Source organism: Sciurus vulgaris (assembly GCF_902686455.1).
Source record: "Sciurus vulgaris genome assembly, chromosome: 1".
NCBI classification, from domain to species: Eukaryota; Metazoa; Chordata; class Mammalia; order Rodentia; family Sciuridae; genus Sciurus; species Sciurus vulgaris.
Genome location: NC_136461.1, coordinates 78,800,493 through 78,819,138, shown reverse-complemented (window position 1 = coordinate 78,819,138; position 18,646 = coordinate 78,800,493). Strand labels below are relative to the sequence as shown.

Genomic DNA, 18,646 nt, shown 5'->3' with positions numbered 1-18,646 from the left:
ATATTAGAATAGAGGTTGGCTCTGTATTTTCCAGTCTCTATGGAAAAAGATTAAATTTATCATCTGCGTAGAGACTACATCACAGGTATTCTTTATCGAAAGTGAAGTAATTAGGCAATTGGGACAGAATTTAATATTGTAAGAGAAAAGTTGATGACCAAAAATAAAAAGAGAAATGGATGTAAAAAAATAAACATAACATTAACTTTATATTTTCACACCTGTATTTCTGTTTCTGATTGTTTCCTAACTTCATGTGTTAAAGGCTATAACTACCATTGTTTCCCTTCTTTCAACATATTTTAAAAACTCAGGTAAATAGTATTTGATAGAGATTTCACATTCATTTTGAAGAGACTTAATTTCACTTACAATTAAGCCAAAGATCTCTAAGTCCAACTTCTAATTATTGCCATGTAGTTAAAGGAACACATTTGTGCAATTATGTTTCCCAATTTTTTTTGGTTTGTGTTTTGCATCATTGGGGATTGAACCCAGGGCTTTGCACATACTAGGCAAGCATTCTGCCACTGAGCTACATTACCAGTCCCCAATTTTCTATTCTAAAGAAAATCAATATTAAATACATTGACTTGCCACTTTACATTCATTTTCTTTAATAAAGCACTTGGGATAGCCAAAATTATAGATGCCTTTTTTCCTTTGATGAATCTGAACCAAATATTATAGAACATCTGGAATCTTTCACTGGAAAAAATAAACAACAAAGGCATTTCTCAAGTGTGATGTGTGTGGAAGTTTGATGAAGGTCTAGTAAGGATGGGTTTTTACTAGAAGGCTGGTTAGTTGCCAAGAATTCCTGGGCAGTAATTTTGGCATTAATTTCTCAGTCTTGTAAGTCCGATTGCTTGATCTTGCTGACTTTCCATAGTTGATCAGATTCAGTGGCTATTTCCCCTTTTTTCCTTTTACTTTACTATTGAACCTTCTATACTGGGATAAGTCATTTCATTGACCTTGTATTTATACAGGTCACCAGTGATCTTTTATGCCCAGTAGATACCCTCATCTCTCATGACTTCTTTGCTACATTTACTTGAAGTGCAAAGAGTTGCTGTTTTGTGCCTACTAGTCCCATTTCCTTTTCCTCCAAGGCACATAGCAAACTGTATTTTCTAGCTTTCCTCTGCAGTTAAGTGGGGCCACATGACTAGAGTGTTAACTAGTGAAAAATGAGAAGTGTTATGGCAGCATATGATGGAAAAACTGAGTTCCTGAATAACTAACTACTTCCTCCTCTTCCAGCTTACTACAGTGGTATATGACAAGAATAGGCAATGAAACTATATTAAGCTACTGAGATTTGGGGTTCTTCGTTATAGCAGTAAGCTGTTACCTATACTTGCTTGGCTTCTCTGGTGCCACTCTCTTGCCTGAAGCTCTGTCTTATCCTTTTGTCTCTTCAGTTATTTTCTTGGACTTCTCTACTCACTCCTTAAATAGTTTGTATGTTAAGGTTCCATGTCTCACTATTTTCTTCCTTTGCATGTTGTTTGATGAACAATCTCCTATACACTTATGTTTTCATCTACTTCTAATATGCTGATGAGCAGAATAGTAACTGGGTTCCTAAATATTAGATACAAGTTTTACTAAATATATGTATACAAAGTCTATTTTAATTCATGTTTTGTGAGTTTAACTATGATTTTGAAATCCTTATTACCTATTTCCTCATTCTTGCCATTCCCTTTCATTGTATCTTTTTAAATGATTCTTTCATCCAACTATAAAAAATCCTCATTTATACAATATTAATTGAACACCTGCAAGGAACTTGTCTTTTTTCTCTAGGTGTATAGTATATGCCTTGCATACAGTAAGTAATCAGTGAATGTTGGGTGAATTAAATAGAATTATTTATTGTATACCTGCCATGAGTAAGGCTCTTTGCTGGGGTCAGTAAGGACAAAAATAAATATAAAACTTGATTTCTGTTTACTTCATCTTTCTCCACTCTAAACATCCTTCCTATCCCCACCCCAATGAGCAAACACACTGAACTATTTGTAGCTCCACAAAAATGGCCTGCCTTCTGATATTGGTACTCAGAGGTAGATCCAGACCTAGTATGATGCTAGGCAAAACTCAAAACTTAATTTGACTTAATTATTAGGATAGTAGATTACTATTTGCATTTTTTTTGGAGGGGGCTGTATTTCAGAAGAATTGAAAGGAGAATTATCTGGTTGTTTTAGAACTGACTTGCATTTTCTGAGATCACAGTTTACTTTATAAATTTTATTGGGAAATTTCATTCATTGAAACAATGGATTCACAAACTTTGGGAATATTGTCAGATTTTAAGATTTTTTTTTTTTTTTTTTTTTTTTTGTACTGGGGATTGAACCCAGGGTGTTAACCACTGAGTCACATCTCTGCCCCTTTTTAATATTTTATTTAGAGAAAGGGTCTTGCTGAGTTGCTTAGGGCCTTGCTAAATTGCTGAGACTGGTTTTGAATTTGAGATCCTTCTGTCTCAGCCTCTCAAGCTGCACCACTGCCCTGGCTAGATTTTAAAACCTTGCTTTTCCTTTTAAAGAAGGTTCTTCATCAGGGGTATTCATCAGAGTATTATTTTATTCACAGTAAGTAGATGCCATTGCAAATTTTCTCCCATGATCAAACAGTTTTTTACATTTTTATTTTCATTCTTAAGTATAATTTCCTTTTAATGTCTTTAAATATTTTGGCATTAAACTACATATCTGCTTTGGTAGTGATATAATGTGAAAATTTTCATAGTGCATAACATTTTTATTTGTTGTAAGTCCAACAGTAAACTGAGAATGTCCAGTGTTAATGGATTCTGCAAATGAAATTATTCAAAGGGCATTCCCCCAACCAACTGGCTAAAATTATGTACAGATTTATATTTTATTGTTTGCACATTAGTGTAAATTAAGAAGGAAAATTTGCATTTTGAAAAAGCCCGGAGAGCTATGAGATTTTAGGAAAATTACCTAACCTTTTTTTTTGCCTTATTCGGTTGTAATAAAATTGAACAAGTAAGAATGATGCCTGGTACAGTGTTAGCTATTATTTTTAACTAATGAAGCTATTAGTGTTGTCAAGATCTTTGAAATCTGTGTTTACTTAAGTTACCAACCTATAGGAAAGAGTTTTTCATTCTTGTTAAGTAAATGCAATTATAGCGTATTTCTCTGAATGTCAACAACATCTTGAGGGTTTGGAAGAGCATAGTTTATCATAAGCCTCAACTAAATGAAAAAAATTATTTTTTTTTGTGAGGAAACAGGTGCAGAGAAGTTAAATTAAGGCAGGACAAGCAGATTTCTCAGGAACTTTGGGTTCATCTTAAAAGTTTGTAACTTCTTGCTTGCTCTTTTCAAAATTAAAACCCCTCATCAGTGTTTCAGAATCTTGCGGCAATTACTTGCTAAAAAGGAGGATTTACAAAACCCTCTGGGGAATCTACTGATTCTTCGAGAAGTGTTAACTAGCATCTCAGATGCTAACTTCAGTTTGGAGAACCATGGCACACTCAGTAATGTATCCTCACAGAGGCAAGTTGGACCAAACCCAGGACATCTTTTAGGGTAGGCAGTCCTAGTGATTGACATGCCACACACTTGATGCTTTGCCTAGCCATCACGCATCTTTCGATTGGTCCCCTGAAGAACTGAAAACCTTCCTCTGCCATTCCTTCACGGTTATGACTGCCAAATAGTGCGTTCTTTAGTTGTTTTCCTCAATAGCAGTAAAATAAAGGGGATTCTGGATCGTTAGTGGTTGTGGAAACCAAACATGGGCCTGTTCCACCTTAAAGGGCCTAGGCATGCCTAGTGTTTGGGTCTTGCAGAGTTTGGGCACCACCATATTTGGAGCGTGCCTACTTTGGGGCGGGAACCTTCTTGGGAGTGATTAGGTCAGCGCTGGGGGAGGTGACCTTGTTTGGTTTCTGGCACCCGAGAACAGTGGTGCACTGTTTCTGCTGCCCCCGTTTGTCTAATTGGCCCAGACACTCCACCAGCCGTAGCTGCCCTAGCGCTCCTCGCTGGCCACCCCCGCGGCCCGCGGCCGGGCAGAGGCGGGAAAGCCGCGCGCCTGCGCCGTGGGAACCGGGGCCGGAGGCGAAAAGCGGGGAGCGGAGGGGGGCCGTTGGAGCCGAGTAGCGTACTGAGCGGCGTGTGACGCGGGGACGCCGCGCGCTCCCAACGTCGCCCCGGTTTGACGCACACGGCACCAAACTGTGAGTTTCAGGGGTTATTTGGTCGGATTAGCTAGGACCTGAGTGGGTTTCGGGCCTCTGGGCTGTGGCGGCGGCGGGACTGAGGGTGGCGAAAGAAGTTGGGGGACCCGGCCTCCGGCGCTCGGCCCGGGGAGCTACGCCCTAGGCTGGGTCCCAACCATCCAAAAGGACGCATTTTGCCGCACAGGCTAAGATGGCGGCGGCGGCCGAGGAGGCGGAGTTGGTGCTACACAAGGAGCCCGGGCCCCGGGTTCGGGGAGGCGGCGGCCGCAGCGGCCGCGGGGGGCCGCGGAGCCTGAGGTGAGCGGCGGCCGCCGCCGCGGGGCGGGACTCGGAGCGGGGCGGGGGGGGGTCTTTCCGCCGCGGCGTCGGAGGATCCGGTAGCGGACACAAAGGGGCTGAGCTGGGCACTAGACTTGGGGGTTTTGTTTAGTCACATGAAGCCGAGCAGCCAGTGAGCAGTAGGGGGAAGGGGCCGAGATCAGGCGGCTTGGGGAGCCTGGCGGTCGCCATTGCAATGCTCTGAGTAACGGGGCGGTCCGAGAGCAGTCGCCAGCCCCTCTCCGCGAGGCTGCTCTGTCCTGGCCAGAAGCGCCGGCTCTAGCGTTAACTGTACACACCCCTCCCCTGGCTTGGGACAGGACCGCAGAGCCCTCCCCTCCCCCCCATTCTGCAACATCTTGTGCCGCTAGGTGCCTGGGAAGTAACAGCAAGAGGTAAATCGCTCGAAGTGTTTGGGTTGCCAGGGGCTCGGTGGGTGTCCAGCTAAAGCTTTTTGCCTCTCCAGGTCTGATTCCCTGGCCTTTGTGTCCCTGGGAGCTTAATCTCTGCCAGAGGAAAGCAGGTGTGCTCCACTGCTCCCGTGAACCTGAAGATGAGTTGCCCCAGACCCTTCTCAGTGATTGGAAACTTAGGTGGTGGAGCTAAAGGTTACTTGTTACCAGACTTCCACAGACGACTCTCGTGTTGGGATCCATCCATGGTTTAGCAACATTAGTGGAAAAGTTTTCTTGAACTGTTTTAAGTAATATTGACTTAAACATAGTAGTTACAAAACTTTTATGTTTAGACTTCAGATTTTGTGGGATCAGTAAACTCAACGAGGGGATACACATAACTTGGGGCCTGAAATGATGGTCCCGTTTTGTATACAAGTTAATACTTTCGACAGAGATACCCAAACGCCGTCTTCTATTTTGGCCTGTCCTGATTAAGGCCAAGTTTGTTGCATCTGGGTGATGATTTAGATTTGCCTTAATCGTGTATTCCCTCTCTGCAGTAGTTTAAGTAGTTACATTATTTGGTCCCACAAGAAGGAAAGCATTTCAAAAAATAGACAACTAAAGTTCCTCAAAGAAAGGAAACCTGCTCTTTGCCTTCAGTGCCATGTGTAAGTATCATGGGAACTTGACGTCTGCAATATTGTATTTGGTAGGTTTGGTGAGAAAAAAACTAGTTTTTATAAATTTAGCTTAGACATAGGTGAAACGTGACTGCCATCTAGTATTAACGCAGTAGTTTATATTGCTGTTAAAATCGTGTCTGTGTAAGTTTTAGAATTGCTAAAAGTTTTATAATGACAAATCATATATTGGAATGAACTAATATTGAAGTACAGATTTCAAAATAGCTAATGTTTTGTGTTTGCCATTAACAAAGTAATTACTTGAAGGGATGTTTAAACACATTTGGATCACAAATTTAAATTTGTATTCAAGATGAAATTTAAACTTTTAAACATTCCTTAAAACTTTCATTTTCTTTTCAGATATGTATTTTCTCTTTTGTAACTTTTCTAGTAGAGTGTGATCTTATTGTATTAATGAATAGGAGACATATTAACATTAGAAAATGTATTCCTAGATTGTACAGTTTTACAGTGGAAGGAATCTCAAAGAACCATATCCCTTTTTACAGTATTTGAGGATAAATTAGTTGCATAGTAAAAAATTGTCTTTCAACTTCTGCATTGCTGTTTCCATTTGTCACATTTGCTTGGATGAGAAGATGAATATCTGCAACTAATGGTTAAAAGACTAAACAAGGGAGCATTATTGAGAGTACTTATAAATTAAATGCTATCACATTAATGAGAACTTCTGTGACAGTAAGTTAACTTTAATGTTATGTGGTGACTTTGTAAAGCGACTTTCAGTGAAATAAATCCAGATACAAAATACAGAAATTTCAGAGCAATGTTGGTTATGAATTTGGACATTTTCCAAAAGTGTACTTGCCCCAGAAATTAAAAGATTCAATCCAAGTACTTGATAAACTTCCTGGAAAGTTTGAGATAACTGCTGTTACTACCTAAGAAATGAGAGGGATGCTAAAAACAATACTTTTGATAAGATAAGTGAACATGCTACTCACACTATTCTTTTTAAAACAACTTAAGACTACTGCTGCTGAGTAATGTATGTATCTATAAGGTCTGTGAGGAAATTCAACAAGTAGTAAAATTACTTGTGGTGGATCCCACAGTGATCTTTAACTTTTTTTGGATGCCAAATTTGACACAGTTAAATTGTTTTGAGGCTTTTACAGGTCATTTAAGGGGCTTTTAAATTATTGATTATTGATTTTTTTTCAACACTGTGAATGGATTTGATTACATGGTAGTCTTGGGCCCCGGCAGTGCAAGAGGCCGAGACAGGAGGACCAAAAGTTCAAGGCCAGCCTGAGCAACTTAGGGAGGCCCTAAGCAACTTAGTGAGACCCTGTCTCAAAAAAAAGGGGGGGGGGGGCGGGGCTGGAGATGGAGCTCAGTGGTAAAGTACTCCTGGGCTAATTCTCCAGATTAAAAAAAAGAAAAAAAAGAAAAAAATTACATATTAGTCTTGTGATAATTAGGTTTATACTTTCACATTATTTGTAATGATAAAGTGAGTCTGTCACCTGTAAACTTTAAATGCTTTCCAGGTTTAGCTTGTGTTGGAGTTTCATGGGAAGGAGAATTTTGGTTGAATAGAGAACGTAAAGGGTAGCAAAAGGGGAAAAGACTCAAGGAAAGTAACAAGATGGTGGAGACATGAGATTTACAGAAAGTTCAAGTGCTTTCTGTCATACTGAACACAGTTAGTTGTTTAGGGTTATTTTCTTTTCTGCAGATGTCACTCTGGGAGAGAGAGAGTGAATCTTATTCTTGTGGGAATGCTTTTCTCAGGACTGATTTTCTGTCAGTAAGACAGTTCGTTGTAGCTTGCAGCAAACAAACTGGCATGTTGAATTATCCAGCCCTAATTTGTAGAACATCAGTTCAGCAGTCTTTTTTTTTTTTTTTTTAAAGTGTTTTCAAGCTTCTTCGAAATGATGACCTTGTGAAATAAAATATGGGAATGAATGGTGGGTGCTATAATAATTCAGGTAAATATTCAAATGAACTCAGTATTTTTACATTTTGTGTCTCTGGTATAGAGAATGTGTTTGTACAAGGAGAGTCTTTAAATATTGAACAAAATCATGAGTTGTGGCTTTGACTGAAGTAGCTCAAAAGGTGGTGTTTTGATTCAGATTTATTAGTGGGAAATAGCTGCTTTTAACAGTGTAAACTATTTATACCATTGAGTTTTTAAAACATCAGACTGATTCTAGTTCTAGCTCACCCTGCTGGTTGGCTCAAGTATTTGTCCTTTTCCCTGTCTTAAATACTACATGAGACTTAGAGGGTAATGGAACACCAAATTCAACTCAGTCTTTAGAACGATGAAAAAGGTATTTTCTCATCTCTGAGGACTCATTTGCACCACTCTTAAATATTTTCTCAGATCTACCATAATTAAATTGTGGAGTTACTTCCTTTCTGAACTTACTGAGAGCTCATGTAGTTAAGGAGTTAGTATGTTTCTGTATTTTTAAGTTCAAAATAAATCCTTTGACAATTGAGAGATGTTAGCAAGAACAAAAACCCTGTGAGATAACCTTCCAGGAGGAGAAAAACAAAAGTCAAGAAGCCTGCCAGGGTAGAAGCATTGCAGAGCACACTTCTGGGTGAGGGAAAGTGAAAACTGGATTAAGTTTAGCTTTTTAAGGAAATTTCCTTTCCCCTCTTCTATTAATCTTTATCTGCCTCTTCGGTTGGTGAGCTGTAGCCTTCCCATATCATTTAGGATTCTTGGATCTGTGATTTTGTTATGAAAGTATAGATAAATGATTTGTTCCATGAAGTCTGAAAATGAAGTTGGTTAGAATGTTACAGGTTTATTAAGTCTTTCAGTATGTGTATTCTTTATTTAAGTTGAAAATACAGTGCTGTAAAGACTGGTGCTGGGGAATGAATGGAAGACCTTACACATGCCAGGCACTCATTCTTACCACTAGCTATCCCTAACCTGTTGAAGACATTTTGTATAAGCTATAGAAGTATAAATGTTAAGAGCCAAACTGACAAGCGACAGTGAAAAAACACCTAATAAAGCGTTAGGATTAAAGCGTAATTTGCAAAACCTGCTTACCCATATTCTATCAATATTTAATTTTTTAAAAAAGGTTGGGCTGGGGAGATAGCTTAGTTGGCAGAGTGCTTGCCTGTCAAGCACGAGGCCCTGGGTTCGATCCCCAGCACCGCCAAAAAAAAAAAAAAGGTTAATATTTTAATCCTTTCTCCATGGAGCTTGTTTTATTTAGAAGCTTATTGTATACCATACACACATATATAATAGTTTCTTGAGAAAGATGTTAAGTATAACTTGTATTTTCAGGGTACCATTTGTTAGGGAGAAAGCGTGATTCCCAGTTTATTGTTGAATGGTTTGTGATGGTAGATAAAAGCCTTCAATTGAAATTGTCTTTGTTTACTACTAACATAGCGAATATATTATACACATATACAGACACACATGTATATACATATTTACATAGAATCACGCTTGGCCTTTGTCATTATGCATATTTAAAGAGAAAGGAAGGAATAAGGTGTAAGCCTTGAAGTGAAATTGGCCGTGTTCACATTTAGCAGTGTGAGCACTGGGCAAGTGGATTTAACAATAATATCATCTTTGTAGAGATTTAGGTTTCCCATTGCAGAATTCATGTAACGTCCTTAGCTTTCTGGCACACGATGATTGCTGAGGAAGTATTAGCTGTTAAAATGATAATAATAATAATAATGGTTATTAACATTGTTTATTTTTACAATAACTTGAAATTTTCACCTGTACTTGTTTGAAATTGTATGCTTTTGCCAATATTCCATTTTTAGGCCATGGTTCTAAAGATGGGGTTATTATAAAGGTAGCGAGAGACAGTTATCAAAGTGTGCCTTCTCTGATTCTAGAACAAATCCTGTAACCAGGTTAAATATTTCAGCAGGGCATTCCATTTGCCAGCTGATGAGTAGATAGACGTATTGGGGAATGAGTACATCTTAGTGGAAGTTATTTCTTAACCAGGTGTTTGTCTTTGTTACAACATCCTAAGTTTCTTCATTTACCTTTAAATTTTTGTGCATGAGTGTGGTGGTTCTCATTAGTAAAGAGAAGAGGATGACTGGCTATATGTATTTGTATGTAATATACATATAAACCCTAGATGCAAGTGAGTGGCTGGCATAGTAGCTAGATTGAGTAGGAGAATGTGAATTTTTCTCCCCCATTGGATTGTCTCAGGGGAATTTCTTCAAACACTGCATTTCCTTTTGCTTTGTTCCCTACACTTTTTGTTTTGTTTTGTGTATGTCTGCACTGGTATAGTGTTAATTATCCTTTTCCCCCTTTAATTATTTTTCTACCATATGTCTTCCCCATCACAAAGATATTAGATTAACATTAAAAAATACTTTTGGGGGCTAGATTTAGAAAAATCACAAATGTAAACCAATTAGGATTTTAAACAGATGTAAAAGGCAGCTAGTAAAAAATAATTTTAAGTTAACTAAGGAGGAATGTGAGTACGAAATATTAGAAGTTTCATTTATGTTTATAAAGTACTTTTAGCCCTTTGGAAAATGAAGTGGGGGAAGTCACCCTTAAACTTTGCATGGTTATTTAGTTGTTAGTATTAAAGAGAAAGGAGGTGGCATTGATGTTAATTAAATATTGGCTATATAATTAAACATCTATATGCTACATTTAATAATGCTGTGGTATATATATTCCTGTTTTACCTGTGAGGAAACAAATTTCAGACTCAGGTCATATAGGCAGTAAATAGCAGCCATGTTTGAACCTGACTGTATTTTGATTCTAGAGTCAATGCATTTCTTTTTTTGCCTTCTTGTCTTCCTATATGTCTATCCTTTTACCTTGCTAATGTACAATTAACCTTACAAAAACATTGTTATGCCTACCTGTATTTCAAGTTATATCTTATTGTCCACATTGTTTATTCATAATACCATATAAAGGCTCTTTGTCTTAGCTGCTGGACATTGGTACAGTGACAATATCTAAAATGGAAGCTGTCTTTTTTGTTACTGAGTTATTAAGCTGAATAAAATCAAGCTTAATCAACTAATTCTCTGGATTAGAATTGCTACAGGTTTAATTATACTATCTATCCTTTTTGGTGGAACATTAACTTAAAATTGGTTATAAGTAAAATGTAGATGACATACAATTCATAGTCATCTGAAAATGGTATTTCTTATATTTTTACATTTTGAAATGTCTTTTCTTGTTAAAAAATCATTAAAATGGCCAAATCTGGTGGCACATGCCTGTAATGTTCAGGAGTCTTAGGCAGGAGGATTACAAGTTTGAAGTTATCCCAGGCAACTCAGTGAGAGCATGTCTCAGAAGAACTGGGGATTCAGCTCAGACTTTGAGATACAGTCACAACGCATGTATCTTTTAAAAGGACTTTAATTGATCTGGGGATGTAACTCAGTAAAGCTTTTGCCTGGCATGCATGAGACTCTAGGTTTAATCCCCTGTAAACCCCACTCCTCACAAAGCATTAAAATGATATTAAATTTAAATAGAATTTATGTGCCCACTTAAAGTCTATAGAGATATTTGGTTCCTATCAATAATTCCTGATGTAAAAATATTTAATTTATTTTGAAAAGACTAGCTGAAAATTGAATTATTATACTCTCATTGGGAGGCTGACATATATTAAAAGATAATATGTGGGACATCATTACTGTAATTGTGATTATGTACTTGAAAATTGCTGAGAGTAATATATTTTAAATGTTCTCACCACAAAAAATACTTGAAGTAGTATATATCTTAATTAGGTCAATTTAGCTATCCTGCATTGTATAGTTATTTTGAAATGTGTTATATGCCAAATATAAATATATAACATGTATAATTTTGTTAATTAAAAAAGAAAAAGGAAAAAGAAAAAAAGATAATTTATGGGGCATTTATAAATAGATTTTTTATCATTGCCCAAAAGAATTATAAGTTGAGCCACAAACACAACTTAAAATTTTCTATTTTCACATTAAAAAAAAAAAGGCAACAGGTGAATTTTATTAATATATTTAACCCTCTGTATCCAAAATGTCATTTCAACTATAAACATAATTGAAATATTTTATGTTCTTTTTTTCATATCAAGTCTTCAGAATTCAGTATTATTATTTAAAGCATACATCAGTTCACACTAGCCAGATTTCAGGTTTACTAGCCACATATGGTTACTGTACTTGACAGTACAGGTATGGCAAGTCCTGTTAGAAGGATGGAGAAAAAGGATAAAGTAGAAATTGAACTGAATCTTAAGGGATGACTGAGAAATGGGAATGCTTGAGAAGAAACTTTCTGTAAAGAATTGATGGGAAATTAACCAGGTAACAGAATGGCTTGAATCCAGTTTAGGAAATATGGGGTGTGTGTGTGTTCTGTGTGTGGTGGTGGGGAGTATATATTGGACTGTGCCTAATTAGTCCCTGAGCACTTTATGAATATTGGATTAATGTTTTAGAGAATTAATGTAGTACACAGTAAGAAAAATGCTGAAAAAATAAGAAAGCCTTCTATATCTTCATAGGTAAAAGAGTTTCATTTAGGAAATATTTGTGTTCCATTATATGATGGAGATTGACTAAAAACAGAATTAAGAAGGATGTTTAGATTTGGCCATTATTGGTTACTTCTTTTTAAGTGTTTTATTTAAATATAAGTTACATTGATGTATACAGATATTATGAGTATGACTCAGTGAAATTTTATGTATAAATATATATACAGGGAACTTCTTCCCAGATTAAGATACAGAATACTCTTCTGCACCTAAAAGTGCCTTGTGCCCTCTTCTGTTAAATTCTCATTGTAGAAATAATTAACAACTGGTCTGGCCTCTTTCACCATAAATTAGTTTTTATGTTTCCAGACTTGATTATATCTTTTTTTTTTTTTGTCCTAAGGGTACTAAGAATTGATGTTTGAATCTCTCTCTTTTTTGTTCTTGTTTGGCATTGTGTGAATTTGGAGGTAAATCAGATGATAGTTGGTATTGTGATCTTTTTTTTTTCCCCAGTGTGGTTTAAGATCAGAAAGCTGCTTCTTAGTTTTCATTAATAGTAACCCTTTAGAGGTTAGTTTTATGACCTGAAATTTTGTTTAGAATGCAGAGATTTGCATTGCCTCCACAGATAACATAGTTATTTGCCCTGTTTTCATTATAGTATTCTCTAGGCATATAGCCAAGTAGGAGATGGAGGAGGTCTTGGATTGTCTCCATATATAGATGCCTTTTGGAGCCTCTTTAATAGTAGTTTCGAGGCATTAAGTTAACTTTTGGCATTTCAGGTGCTTAATAAGGTACTTGAGTATTTCTGATATGGTTTTAGAGATAGGAATAAATTGGTGTACTTTTTACAGTAAGCATCTACCTTTCAACCAGAAAGATTTGACATTTGTTTATGCGTAACTAGAATGTTACCATATAGATCACTGCACAAAATTTTGAATGGCAAAGGTCCTTGAAGGCTTTATAAATTGAGAATTGAAATGGAATTGTTGATCATGATTTCCACTTTCAGTGCTTGAATTAGTTCTTTTAAAAAATGTAATTAATAATTAAAGCATATTGTTAGATTGGTGCTTTTGGGAGAAAGAATTTTTCTGAAATGTGGATTATTTACTATAAAGTTGTAAAAAGTACACAATAATGAACATGTACATCTACTTTTGAGGATTGGATATGTTTTGTAAATTGTGTGCAAATTACCATGAAAAGACTTACCTCATTAATATTTGGATTATGAATGCTTTTGAGCTTATGAATGAAAATTTTTAAAGAGAAGTTTTATCTTTTGGAATTTTTAATAAGTTTATTTAATATACTTTTGCTCTAAGAATTTGAATAGTTGTCCTGAAGAAATGATAAAAGCTCATGTTAACTTTTCTTATTGTAGGTTTTGTGAACTATAGAAGATTAAAACAAAATTGGTTAGATAGACATTGAAAAAATACATTTTAATCTCCCAAATATGAAGACTTTATATATAGTTTTTGGGGGCTAGATTTAGAAAAATCACAAACATAAACCAATTAGAATGTTATTAATGATAGCTTCAAGACTTCTCTGAGTAGAAAAAATTATTTCTAAATTATATTCTGTATTTTCATGTTTTGATAAAAATGACTATTACATTTGAATTTGGTTTTGGAAGATTTAACTTTTGTATTCAGAAAAATCTTTGTGGAATTTTATTTCCCAAGTTTTCCTTTATTTGTGAATTAATTAATAAAGCTTCTTGACAAAAAAGTGATTTTTAACTAGATTTTGAACAGGTGGTATGTATGGATTGTGAAAAGAAGAGAGACTATCAGTTTGGGAGAAAGTGACGTTTACTAAAAAAAAAAAAAAAAAAAAGCTTGGAAGACAGGAGGATCATAAGTTCAAAGCCAGCCTCAGCAATTTAGTGAGGCCCTAAGCAATTCAGTGAGACCCTGTCTCTAAATAAAATGTAAAAAAGGGCCAAGGATGTGACTCAGTGGTTAATTAAGCACTCCGGGGTTCAGTCCCTGGTAGCAAAAAGAGAGAGAGAGAGATGGGAGTTGTAGAATCCAGGCATTTTCCTTGGTTAAATTGAGTGTTTTGTTTTATTTTTCGGCATCAGAGATTGAACCTAGGGAAATACTGCTACTGAGCCACATATACCCCTATCCCTTTTTATTTTGAGACTGGTGGTGCTAAATTGCTGAGGCTGTGTGTGAACTTGCTGCCCTACCTCAGCCTCCTGAGTCGCTGGGATTATAGGCATGTACCACCACACCCAACTTAAGTGGAGTCTATTTTAAATAAAAAATAAACGATATAAGATTGTGGCATGGACTGGAGGGTTAGAAATTAGAAATACAGGGTATTCTGAGGTTCATTGGCCAGAATTACATGAAGAAATATGAAAAAGATTAGCAACTAGATAAAATAAGATTACAGAACAGATTGACTCGAAGAATGCCCATTAGAGGTCTTGGTGGTTGAGGGAAGGTGTATTCAGAGTTAGGATAGGTAGTTTTATATTGTGGCTCTTCAGATTTGTAGTGCAGAGGCAAAAATGAAACAATATTTTCTGGTTTTCAAAGTAAATTTACTCAGAAAGTTTGTCTAAGTTATTGAGATACATCTGCTTTTTTCCATTGAAAACTCACAGACTTGAGTCTGCGCATGATGGACCAATGCCTGTAATTCCAGTGGCTCAGGAGGCTGAGGCAGGAGTATTCCAAGTTTGTGGGCAGCCTCAGCAATTTAGGGAGACCCTAAGCAATTCAGTAAGACCCTGTCTCTCAATAAGAAAAAACCAGGGATGTGGTTCAGCGGTTGAGCACTCCTGAGTTCAGTCCCTAGAAAAACAAAACCAAAAAACCCTCACTGGACTTTTTTCCTGTTAAGTTTGGTTTGAAGACTAAGTAAAACCAAAAAAATTATGCTGTACTTGCTGGTATTTTGAAGTAAAAAGTATTTTAGATGAATGGTAAAAAGAACTTATAATGCCAGATTTTGAGTTATTATTTTAACCATGGTTTAAGAGTCTTAATTGATAAGGGAACCAATGGGAAAACAGGAGGTAAGAAAGTTAATCTGGATTACTAGAGTTCATATTTGTTCTTTTTTTGTTGTTTGTTTTTAGTTTTTTTGGTTTTTCTTTTTAAATTTTTTTTATTGTAAACAAATGGGGTACAACTTGTTTCTCTGGTTGTACCTAAAGTAGAGGCATAGGAATACCATTTGTGTAATCATACATTTACATAGGGTAATAGTGTTTCATTCATTCTGTTATTTTTCTTTCCCCCCACCCCTCTTTTTCCTCTATAAAGTCCCTCCTTCCTCCATTCTTGCCTCCCTCCCACCCCCCATTATGTGTCATTATCCGCTTATCAGCGAGATCATTTGTCCTTTGGTTTTTTGAGATTGGCTTATCTCACTTAGCATGATATTCTCTGATTTCATCCATTTGCCTGCAAATGCCATAGTTTTATTATTCTCTATGGCTGAGTAATATTCCATTGTGTATATATACCACAGTTTCTATATCCATTCATCCATTGAAGGGCATCTAGGATGGTTCCACAGTCTGCTGTTGTGAATTGAGCAGCTATAAACATTGATGTGGCTGCATCACTGTAATATGCTTATTTTAAGTCCTTGGGTGTAGGCCAACGAGTGGGATAACTGGGTCAAATGGTGGTTCCATTCCAAGTTTTCTAAGGAATCTCCACACTGCTTTCCAGAGTGACTGCACTAATTTGCAACCCTACCAGCAATGTATGAGTGTACCTTTTTCCCCACATCCTCGCCAACACCTGTTGTTTATATTCTTGATGATGGTCATTCTAAATGTGGTGAGATGGAATCTTACGGTAGTTTTGATTTGCATTTCTCTTATTACTAAAGATGTTGAACATTTTTTCATATATATGTTGATTGCTTGTAGATCTTCTGTGAAGTATCTGTTCATTTCCTTAGCCCATTTGTTCATTGGGTTATTGATGTTCTTGGTGTGAAGTTTTTTGAGTTCTTTATATATTCTAGATTTTAGTGCTTTATGTGAAGTATGTGTGGCAAAGATATTCTCCCACTCTGTAGGCTCTCTCTTCACATTGCTGATAGTTTCCTTTGCTGAGAGAAAGCTTTTTAGTTTGAATCTATCCCAATCTATCTATTGATTCTTGCTGTTATTTCTTATGCTTTGGGGGTCATGTTAAGGAAGTCTGATCCTAAGCCGACATGATGAAGATTTGGACCCACTTTTTCTTCTGTAAGATGCAGGGTCTCTGGTCTGATTCCAGGGTCCTTGATCCATTTTGAGTTGAGTTTTGTGCAGGGTGAGAGATAGGGGTTTAGTTTTTTTCTCCTGCGTATGGATTCCCAGTTTTCCCAGCATCATTTGTTGAACAGGCTGTCTTTTCTCCATTGTATGTTTTTGGCACCTTTCTCTAGTATGAGAAAACTATTTATTTGGGTTTGTCTCTGTGTCCTCTATCTGTACCATTGATCTACCTGTCTATTTTGGTGCCATTACAATACCATTTTTGTTACTATTGCTTTGTAGTGTAGTTCAAGTTCTGGTATTGTGCTACCTCCTGCTTCACTCTTCCTGCTAAGGATTGCTTTAGCTACTCTGGGTTTCTTATTCTTCCAGGTGAATTTCATGATTGCTTGCTCTATTTCTGTGAGGTACGTCATTGGGATTTTCATTGGAATTGCATTGAATCTGTATAGCACTTTTGATAGTATGGCCATTTTGACAATATTAATTCTGCCTGTCCAAGAACATGGGAGATCTTTCCATCTCCTAAGGTTTTCTTTAATTTCTTTCTTTAGTGTTCTGTAGTTCTCATTGCAGAGTCCTTTTCACCTCTTTTGTGAGATTGATTCCCAAGTATTTTATTTTTTTCGAGGTTATTTTGAATGGGGTAGTTTTCTGAAATTCTCTTTCTGAGGATTCATCACTAATGAATAAAAATGCATTAGATTTATGAGCATTGATCTTATATCCTGCTAGTTTACTGAATTCACTTATGAGTTCTAAAAGTTTTCTGGTGGAATTTCCTGGTTCTCTAAACATGTAATCATGTCATCAGCAAATAGGGATAGTTTGAGTTCTTCTTTTCCCATTCGTATCCCTTTAATTTCTTTGGTCTGTCTAATTGCTCTGGCTAGAGTTGTAAGGACAGTGTTGAATAGAAGTGGTGAAAGAGGGCATCCCTGCCTTGTTCCAGTTTTTAGGGGGAATGCTTTCAGTTTTTCACCATTTAGAATGATATTGGCCATGGGGTTAGCATAGATAGCCTTTACTATTCCTCTTTTTTTCTAGTGTTTTGAGCATGAAGGAGTGTTGTATTTTATCAAATGCTTTTTCTGCATCTATCAAAATAATGTTATGATTCTTGACTTGGAAGTCTGTTGATATGGTGAATTACATTTATTGATTTCTGGATGTTGAACCAACCTTGCATTCCTGGGATAAAACCCACTTGATGGTGGTGCACTATCTTTTTAATTTATTTTTGTATGTGATTTGCTAAAATTTTGTTGAGAATTTTTGCATCAATGTTCATTAAGTATATTGGTCTGAAATTTTCTTTCCTTGATGTGTGTCTGTCTGGTTTAGGTATCAGGGTGATATTGGCTTCGTAGAATGTGTTTGGAAGGGTTCCCTCCTCTTCTATTTCATGGAATACTTTGAGGAGGATTGGAATGAGCTGTTCTTTAAAGGTTTTGTAGAACTCGACTGAAAATCCATCTGGTCCTGGATGTTTTTTTGTTGGTAGGTTTTTGATGACTTCTACTTCATTACTTGAAATTGATCTATTTAAATTGTGTATGTCCTCTTGGTTCAGTTTGGGTAAATCATATGTCTCCAGAAACCTGTTGATGTCTTTGAGGTTTCCTATTTTGTTGAAGTATAGATTTTCAAAATAGCTTCTAATTATGTTTTTTTTTTTTTTTTTTTCAACCGGGTCTGTTGTGATATTTCCTTGTTCATTCTGAATTTTAGTAATTGGAGTTTTCTCTGTCCTTCTCTTTGTTAGTGTTAGCTAAGTGTTTATCAGTTTTTTCAAAGAACCAACCTTTTATTTTGTCAATTTTTTGATTGTTTCTTTTGTTTCACTTTCATTGATTTCAGCTCTGCTTTTAACTATTTCCTGTCTTCTACTACTTTTGGTGTTGGTCTGTTCTTTTTCTAGGGCTTTGAGCTTTAGTATTAGGTCGTTTATTTGTTGGTTTTTTCTTCTTTTATTGAATGTGCTCCATGAAGTAAATTTTCCTCTAAGTACTGCTTTCATAGTGTCCCAGAGATTTTGATATGTTGTATCTTTTTTCTTGTTTACCTCTAAGAATTTTTTTATTTCCCCCCATGTCTTCTGTTCTATCCATTCATCATTCAATAGCATATTATTTAATCTTCAGGTGTTGGAGTAGTTTCTGTTTTTTATTCTGTCATTTATTTCTAATTTCAATCCATTATGATCTGATAGAATACAAGGTAGTATCTCTATTTTCTTGTGT

At 36.4% G+C, this 18,646-nt stretch overlaps 1 protein-coding gene across 13 annotated transcripts in view; it reads left to right on the top strand.

Moving 5' to 3' along the window:
- Positions 1-3,953: 3,953 nt before the first annotated feature.
- Positions 3,954-18,646, top strand: part of ZNF644 (zinc finger protein 644) — a 123,246-nt gene continuing 108,553 nt past the window's right edge. For 2 of the 13 annotated variants that reach the window (XM_079144965.1, XM_079144953.1), the window contains exons 1-2: positions 3,954-4,234; positions 5,022-5,624. The gene's annotated coding sequence lies outside the window, so the exon portion shown is untranslated. Of the gene's footprint in view, positions 4,535-4,590; positions 5,625-7,523; positions 7,601-18,646 lie in introns of those variants that run through there. The other 11 variants (XM_079144966.1, XM_079144961.1, XM_079144962.1 and 8 more) reach the window with 10 other exon arrangements.